Below are 7911 nucleotides of genomic sequence, written 5' to 3' on the forward strand. Positions count from 1 at the left end.
CACTCTAAGAAAATTCCGATAAAATAAATAAAAAGTCTAAGGAAAGATATTCTCGGTCAATCGATTGAGCAAGAGAAAACGAGAAAGAAACGTCTTGAATTATCTATAAATATATTAAAGCTTTGTCTAAAGGACAATTTAAGATAAATTTCTCATTATTGAAATAGAAATGACTGTTTCTATTTCAATTATGAGAAATTATACAAAATTATAGTTAATATTATAATTGTTATCATTAATATAAGAGGTAATTGCAAAGATCCATGCTTTATTTCACCACAAATATATAGATAATGGAAGTTATCAAAGAGAATGAAGTTTCTTGATTCAGTAGACGTTTGTCATTAAGATCGTTGTCGTATGCATTCGTAATCGTATTCATTGGACCACCGACCAAGTATATCTCTTCGTATGCAGCACAACGGCAAGATCTCGCGACAGAGAAACACACATTAAATTGGAAGCGAGCAACATAAAGCCGCGCGACTGTACAGGGAGCGACATTAATACGATATGTTCAAGAGATCGTAAAACGACCCCTCGGTAATGTTTAATACGCGACGGCCGGCTAGACAGCATTTCGTGCGGTTGCGGAGCAACGATAAAGTCCGTTGCTCCAAATTCGAATCACCGGCTACCTTCTATGCTGCGGAGGCTCGCACGATAGCAGAACTCTCCTGCTCTCAGATGCCGGGCCGTTCTGATGTACACGACGTACACATGCGAACGTGCTGCTCGGTACGGAATTGCCGAGAGAAAAATATCTAAATTGCGTATAAAAATCGCGGACCAAAGCACGGCGTCTCTCACTTAATAACCGACACAGAAATACGAATGTATAGTCAGGGTAAAAGATTGCAACATCTTTTTTTAAATGGATTTCGGAATGCATCCTACTTACCGAACAATTGATTCTTATTTGTCGATCCATGACTAAGAATCGCTCAGTGAGCAAGCTGCATTCCGAAATTCATCGAAAAAAAAATATTGCAACTTTTTAGATCTGACTACACATATGGACGAATATGAATCCCTATCACGACAAAGTGAATCGATGATGGGGTTACAGAAATGCATATATTATAATGTATTTTATCTAATAATACGGGGAAAGCATTCTCTCGGGAATGGTTTGAGTATTTGACTATAAATTATACCTTCGACAAATTGTATTGGTAGACTACGATCGACCATTCACGCATCGACCGAAAGTAAATCTCCAATAAATCACTGAATTTTCGAGCGCCACCGCACGTGCGCTGGATGGAGTCTGGATATAAATTCAAAATTGTATGATTGGTGGTAAATTAATTTAACGACGGATTTACGTCATTTCATTAAGCTTAGTACATTCTATATACTCGATTGCGTATAATAATTTCGCGATATAATTGATCCCGTGATTATCAATTTTCTCTCATTAATTAATTGGTTCTCATTGAAATTCTATCAAGATGATAATAATAAAATAGCGTATCGTTAACGTTTAGAAAAATACATAATTATAATACAACACTCCGTTAAAACACCTATCCCCATCGCTAGTGAATATAATCGTTTTTTTTCTTTGCGCAAGATTTCGATATTAATAAGAATATAAACGGCGCGGAGCAAAAGATTGAATTGCCGGACAATTTTTTAAACATCCTATAAATTTTATTATGCAAGAGACTCGCACGTAAAATACTCGCGGTTTTATTAATGCGTTTCATTTATTCCCATCAGAAGTTCCGTGCCCAAGTAATCTCGATCCCTCTCGGAATTCTTTCACGGCCCGTAGGAGCTTTCTTCGCTTTAAAGCCGCATTCTCGGAACGAGTGAGATCTCTTTAACATTTATTGCTGCATTTGTTCCCCTGGCATTTATTGCGGGATTCTCTGTGAAAAAGAAGACATCCCTCGTTGCTAAGCAAATTTCGTTCTCAAACTATCGCTTATGTAGCTACTATCAGAGATATCTATATACATCTCTGCCATTAAAGAAATTAGCATAGCAATTGCATTAGTGTGAAAAAAGTCAATGAAATTTTTCTTTCTACGAATTCTTTCTATGTCAAAGTAATTTATACTAAAAATAAAATCATCAAGTGGCTCTTTTAAAGCGTCTTATAATTAAAGTGCTAATATATTCAAATATTATTAAATAAAGAATATATGGGAAATATAAATTTAAAGATAGTTTTAAAAGAGAGACGATGAATGTATACTCACTTTATGTATGTATTTTTTTCCGCGGTTCTATCTCTTTGAAGGAAAATGTCAACCAGCAATACTCGCAATGGAACTGCTGTGTAAGAATTATGTGCAATGCAGCAAGCACCGATCTCATGGAAGAAATTCACGTGGCGCTTGAGAGATACATTGGTCCTTTAAAGAAAGATTCTCACTAAACACGAAAAGGCCCTCGATAAGCAGGCTCGGGACGTTAATGCGAAACTGATCGAGGAAAACGACATTTTCAGGGTGGTGCTACGAGAAGACGCAGGTCGCTTGGTATTTTCCGGCGAGTTCACCCCATTAAACATTTTTGCTATCTCGCTGGGATCTGCTCGAGGGTAGTCGCGACGGTGAGAAGCGAGAAGGAAAGAAAGAGGAGCAAGGTACATGAGAGAAAGAAAGAGAAAGAGAAAGAAAGAAAGGGAAAGAGAGAGAGAGAAAGAGAATTACACGAAAGTTTCGAAGATGGAAAAGGAAGTGAGAGAGAGAAAGAGGGAAAGGCGAGAGAGAGAGAGAGAGAGAGAGAGAGAGAGAGAGAGAGAGAGAGAGAGAGAAAGGATGGAAACGAGAGCGGGATGTGGTGAGGTTCGCAAGAGCTGCTTGCTTGCTAGCTAGCTAGACGTCGGCACCTGTTGCTTTTACAGTCGACCCTACTTTCTCTCTCTGTCTTTTCCTCTCTGCCTGACCTCGCTCTCTCTGTCTCTTTCTTCTCGCGTGCTCTTCGTATTACGTTTTTTCCTCATCCTCTTTCTTTCTTTCGTCTTCGTACCTTGATTCCCTGACATGTTGAAGGGAAGGAGTTAAGCGTTCTGAGAGGGTTAAACAAGTCGCTCAAGACTATTTACGCAATTCAGCTTTATCCAAACGAATTGTCTCCTCTGGAATTTCGCCACATGATTATGGCGAATATTATTTTATACGTATACAATTAACCGTCTTTGTTTAAGAGATTCATATTTAATGTCCTCTATTTTAGAATATGATTGAATAGATAGATCATATAGATTTTCTTTAAATTTTCTGCAAAATCGTATTTAAAAAAAATACGTTCTCAACAAATTTATTTTCACGCTTCGCTCATTACTTAATATCTAGATGAAGATTTAAGAATTTTCTAGCCTCAAATATGATGAACGGATATGAAACGTTTTTCAATTAAACGTTTTTTATTGGTAGAACTCAGTGCACATTAAACCTATTATACACTATTCTAATCTAAATGTAAAAGTGAGATATTTCAATTGATAAAATGCCCAATGTGTATTTTATCAAATAGTATAATAAAATGTATTGAATATTTCGCGGTTTAATTCATTTTATATTTTTATTGAACATACATTTTTATGTCAATTTGTGTATAACGGTTTTAAAGTGCATTGAGTGCGCACTAGTTCTAATGGAAAACGCTGCAACTAACTTATCAAATCTTAAGAGATATAATTTCATTATTGAGGTAGTTATAATATTTAAACTTTTGTCAATAACATGGGATCTTTTAAAGAAATTATCTATATTAATTGATATTTTGATTGTGAAGTTTGGTGGATTTTAAATTTGTAAAAAATAAATAAAATATAATTCGACTTTTATGATAGTAAAATAAATAAAATACAACTTTTAGGACCGACTTTTAGGATGGTAAGAATTCCTTATTAAAACTTTGACAAGTATGCAAGAATTTTTTAAGATTTTATAATAAAAAAAAAATCTGTTTTTCTCAAAGAGTCCTATTATTAACGGAAGAGTTAAAATTTCATTGTTGCGGAAAGTTAATTTAACATATAGGATGTAGAGTTCGATCGACATGAAAATTCGATGTATAACGGTAATTGTATGCCATCGATACTCCAACATTCCTAATATAACGTTGAGACTAAATCGATGAGAGTTGGATTCGTCGTAGGGATGAGGTCGACTGCTCTTTGCTATGGGCATGCAATAATCAACCGCAGTTCCTTGTATAAGTGTCCTATATCCGGCACACGACATGTTGGTATTTGCCATTCAACGACGTGAGGTGCCAATACGGAGGGTACGCACGTATAAGCGGCATACCATTGTGACGTGGCTTGATTATGTGGTTCGTACCTCCAGTAATATGCCTCTTACTCTTCGTTGATTCTCTACCACTCCAACGGGTACAGGATGTGTTTTGCGCCCTATCCCATATCGCTTGTAAGTCCGGTGTGAGGATACTCTACAGACACTGGTATTATGTCCGTCATTATCCTGTAATAACAGCCTCGATCGATAGGCATCATCCTGTTAGAATTAACTTTGTGTTATTAGAAGTTGAGTTTACGTTACGAGAGATAAACAACGTTCCGCGAATTTTCGTAGACTTGCTGCTGCAGCAAGAACATTCTCTGTGGAGTCAGTAGTACACTCATTTCGCCCGGATGTTTTTTGAAAAACGCGTTAATATCATTTATAATAGATTATTAATTCTTTACAAGAATACTTCGCGGTAATTTTGTTATTACTGTGGGCTGTAATGCAGATGGTAGCTAGATTGAATTTTTTAAAATAAGAATGTTTATATTTTTGTACTAGTAGAATTTTGTATTTATCATTTTTTAATTCTTAAACTTAATAAAAATTCTTAAGCTATTCAAAAATTGCCTAAATATAAAGAATAATTTCATGTTGTATAAGTTGTGAATGAGTTTTTGATACATTAGATAAACATACCTTATGTAGTACATTAATAAGTGCGAATTTGATTCACAGTAATCTCAAGGGAATTATATTGCGGTGAATTCATTGAATAATACTCTAAATATTACTCTAAGTACAATCGGGCCTAAATGCAATAATAATTATATGGATATATGTAAGTAATATAATTTCGAACATGGAACAATTTTGAACTAAATAAAATTTGAATCTAATTTTTGAGATTCAAGATTCGTAACCCTAATCTCATTGTGTGAAGAATAACCAAACAAAGAAAAAAATCAAACTTAAACTTTGAAAATTGAATTCAAACTTAATTTTGTTCGGAAATATACCATGTGCGAAATTATATCACTTTACCTTATGTGAAGAATATTGCGTATAACGATAATTTACTTATACGTCTTTATCTCTTTTTTCATTATCAAACGATTCGTTAAGAATCATTTCGGTAAGACAGGAAGTTTATGTCGTGATATATTTAATGAATTATCATAATCGGTTTTATATAAGTACATGCGAAACAGTCCGAATAGAGAAATAAATTGCTAAAATTGAAAATGTCAAATTCTGTCGAAAATTAAGCGAGCCTTGCAAAACATACCTCTACTTTTGAAACTCTTTTGTTCATGTTACGTCTTAAAAAAAGAATCAAAAGCGTTATTCGTGCAAATAACGCCTCTAGGTTACATTCCCGGTCACTGAGTATAATGGATGGTGCAAATCATCGATCATCCTCCCTTAATAGCCCAACGCCGACTAAAAGAGGTCACGTCCCGCTTTATACAAGACATATCCGAGAAAAATCGTTGTCACTTCCAGTTTAACAACCAGATATTCTTTTGTACTGCAGGATCTTTCCCTGCCTTGCTTGTAAGTTTCGCTGAGCATGTAGATTTGAAAATTTCGATATACTATAAACAAAGTAAAAAAGAAAATCACACAAATAGTGATAGGTTTGAAAAACGTTCTATTTTCTAATAATATTATTTGTGCCGTAACTATTCGATAAAATGCATAACACTTAATAAATCAGTAAATAATTCTTGGGAAAATGTATATAAAGAAATTATAATACGTATCTTTTTACTTGAAAATAATTTTTCTTCTGTGAAATTATTCGAATTAAATATTAAGATTAATATTGTATTAATCTTTTACTTCATTCGCTTGAATTCTTTATTTGTCTTTGTTGATAGTATATCATTTTCAAAAAACACATAATATATAAAAAAATTAATTGCATTTACCTCATATTTTCATTTGCTTTGCCATCACTTGTCTTCTAGACTCTCTTCTTCCCATCCTCTTCCCAGATTTTGTTGCATTCATATAATATTCACTCACAAACATAATTAACTGTCAGAATATAACGCGCGATATTTTGCAAGGCACTTCATACACGATGCACAACATATGAAATAATATTAGTAAACGACATATAATATTTTATGACTTTTCGTTACTTGAATTGTTTGAATCAGTTGTTCTTATGTCAAGTGTTATCACATGTTTTAAGACGGATAAGACGGATATCTGCTTCGGTGAGTAGTCGTAACAGTTAATTGACTGTATGGGTTAATCATTAATTTTTTTTATAAAAAAATGATTGTAATTCGAGAGATAACGAAAAAGAGCGACTCATCCTGTTGCCTGTCTATTCGAGTGTCATGGTAACGTGGCGACATTGTATACCTAACGCAATACTATCAAACATCAAGGTTGCATACCAACCGTTACATTACCGTTTCGAAATATTTAATCTTTATTAAACACATGAATTTTGTATTTCTTGTATTTTTATACTTTAATTTTTAATAAACAATCTGGCTTTGATGTATATACAAGGTTTCCAAAATTCGCTCATTCGAACTACAAAACATGTATACTTTATGCTAAAACAAACAACTTTTTCCTTTAACAAAATTGTGTCCAATAAATAATTTTTGTGTTTATTTGTTCAACCTGCTCTCCTGCAAAAACTACTCATCGGGTGCAATTTTGCTAAAAGAAAAAGTTGTTTTTTATGCTAAAACGAACAACTTTTCCTGTAATAAAATTACATTCGATAAATAATTTTTGCATTTATTTGTATAACTTCAACCTGCTCTTCTGCAAAAACTACTTGTCAGACGCAATTTTGCAAAAAGAAAAAGTTATTTGTTTTTAGCATGAAGTATCATGTCCTATTCCGAATGCGAATTTTGTCCTGTGTATGTTCATACTTTCAAATTGAAAACGATTATATTTGATCAATATGAAGTATTTAAAAAGAAGTATTGTAAGAAGAAGTGTTTAAAAAGAAATATTTAAAAAGAAGTATTGTAAAAAGAAAAGTCAAGAAGATTCAAGCTAAATAATGTATCTTGAATGCATTTGTTTATGAAACATAATAATACATGAAGCAATTTTTCGCTTAGTTGTTTATAGTTAGAAATTCGGAGCACAAACAGGACGGCGACTTTGTACGCATACATTACACATAGTATATTTCACGGCTACGAAATATTTAACATATTGCAAAATATACGTCGAATATTTTAGTTCTTATATTTCAAATATTTATTTGAATAAATTTTATTATTACATTTTATATGCTTATTTTATATGCTTATGTCATTAATATTAGCTGTGTCACTAATATATAACTGTATATTATTCATAGTCATTTTTAACTTATACGTGAATTATTTAATTCTTCCTTTTAATAATAATTGAAGTAATTATTTCATTTATGAAAGATTATTAAATTTATTATTTTAAAAATAAAAATTATTTTCCTACAGAAAATTATTTATGTAAATTAATTTATTATTTTGAACTACTTTAAATTCTTTATCTTAAGAAAGCCATGAAATTATATGATTTTTAATAAAATTAAGAATTTAAAAAATTTCTAAAAGCAAATTTTGTGTAAGGTTTTAATGAAATCACAATTACAAATATAAAATAATGAATATTAAATTGATTCACAAAATCTAAATTTATTAAAGTCATTGTTCATGTCTCAAAGCATCAA

Source organism: Atta colombica, unplaced genomic scaffold (assembly GCF_001594045.1).
Source record: "Atta colombica isolate Treedump-2 unplaced genomic scaffold, Acol1.0 scaffold162, whole genome shotgun sequence".
Classification (NCBI taxonomy): domain Eukaryota; kingdom Metazoa; phylum Arthropoda; class Insecta; order Hymenoptera; family Formicidae; genus Atta; species Atta colombica.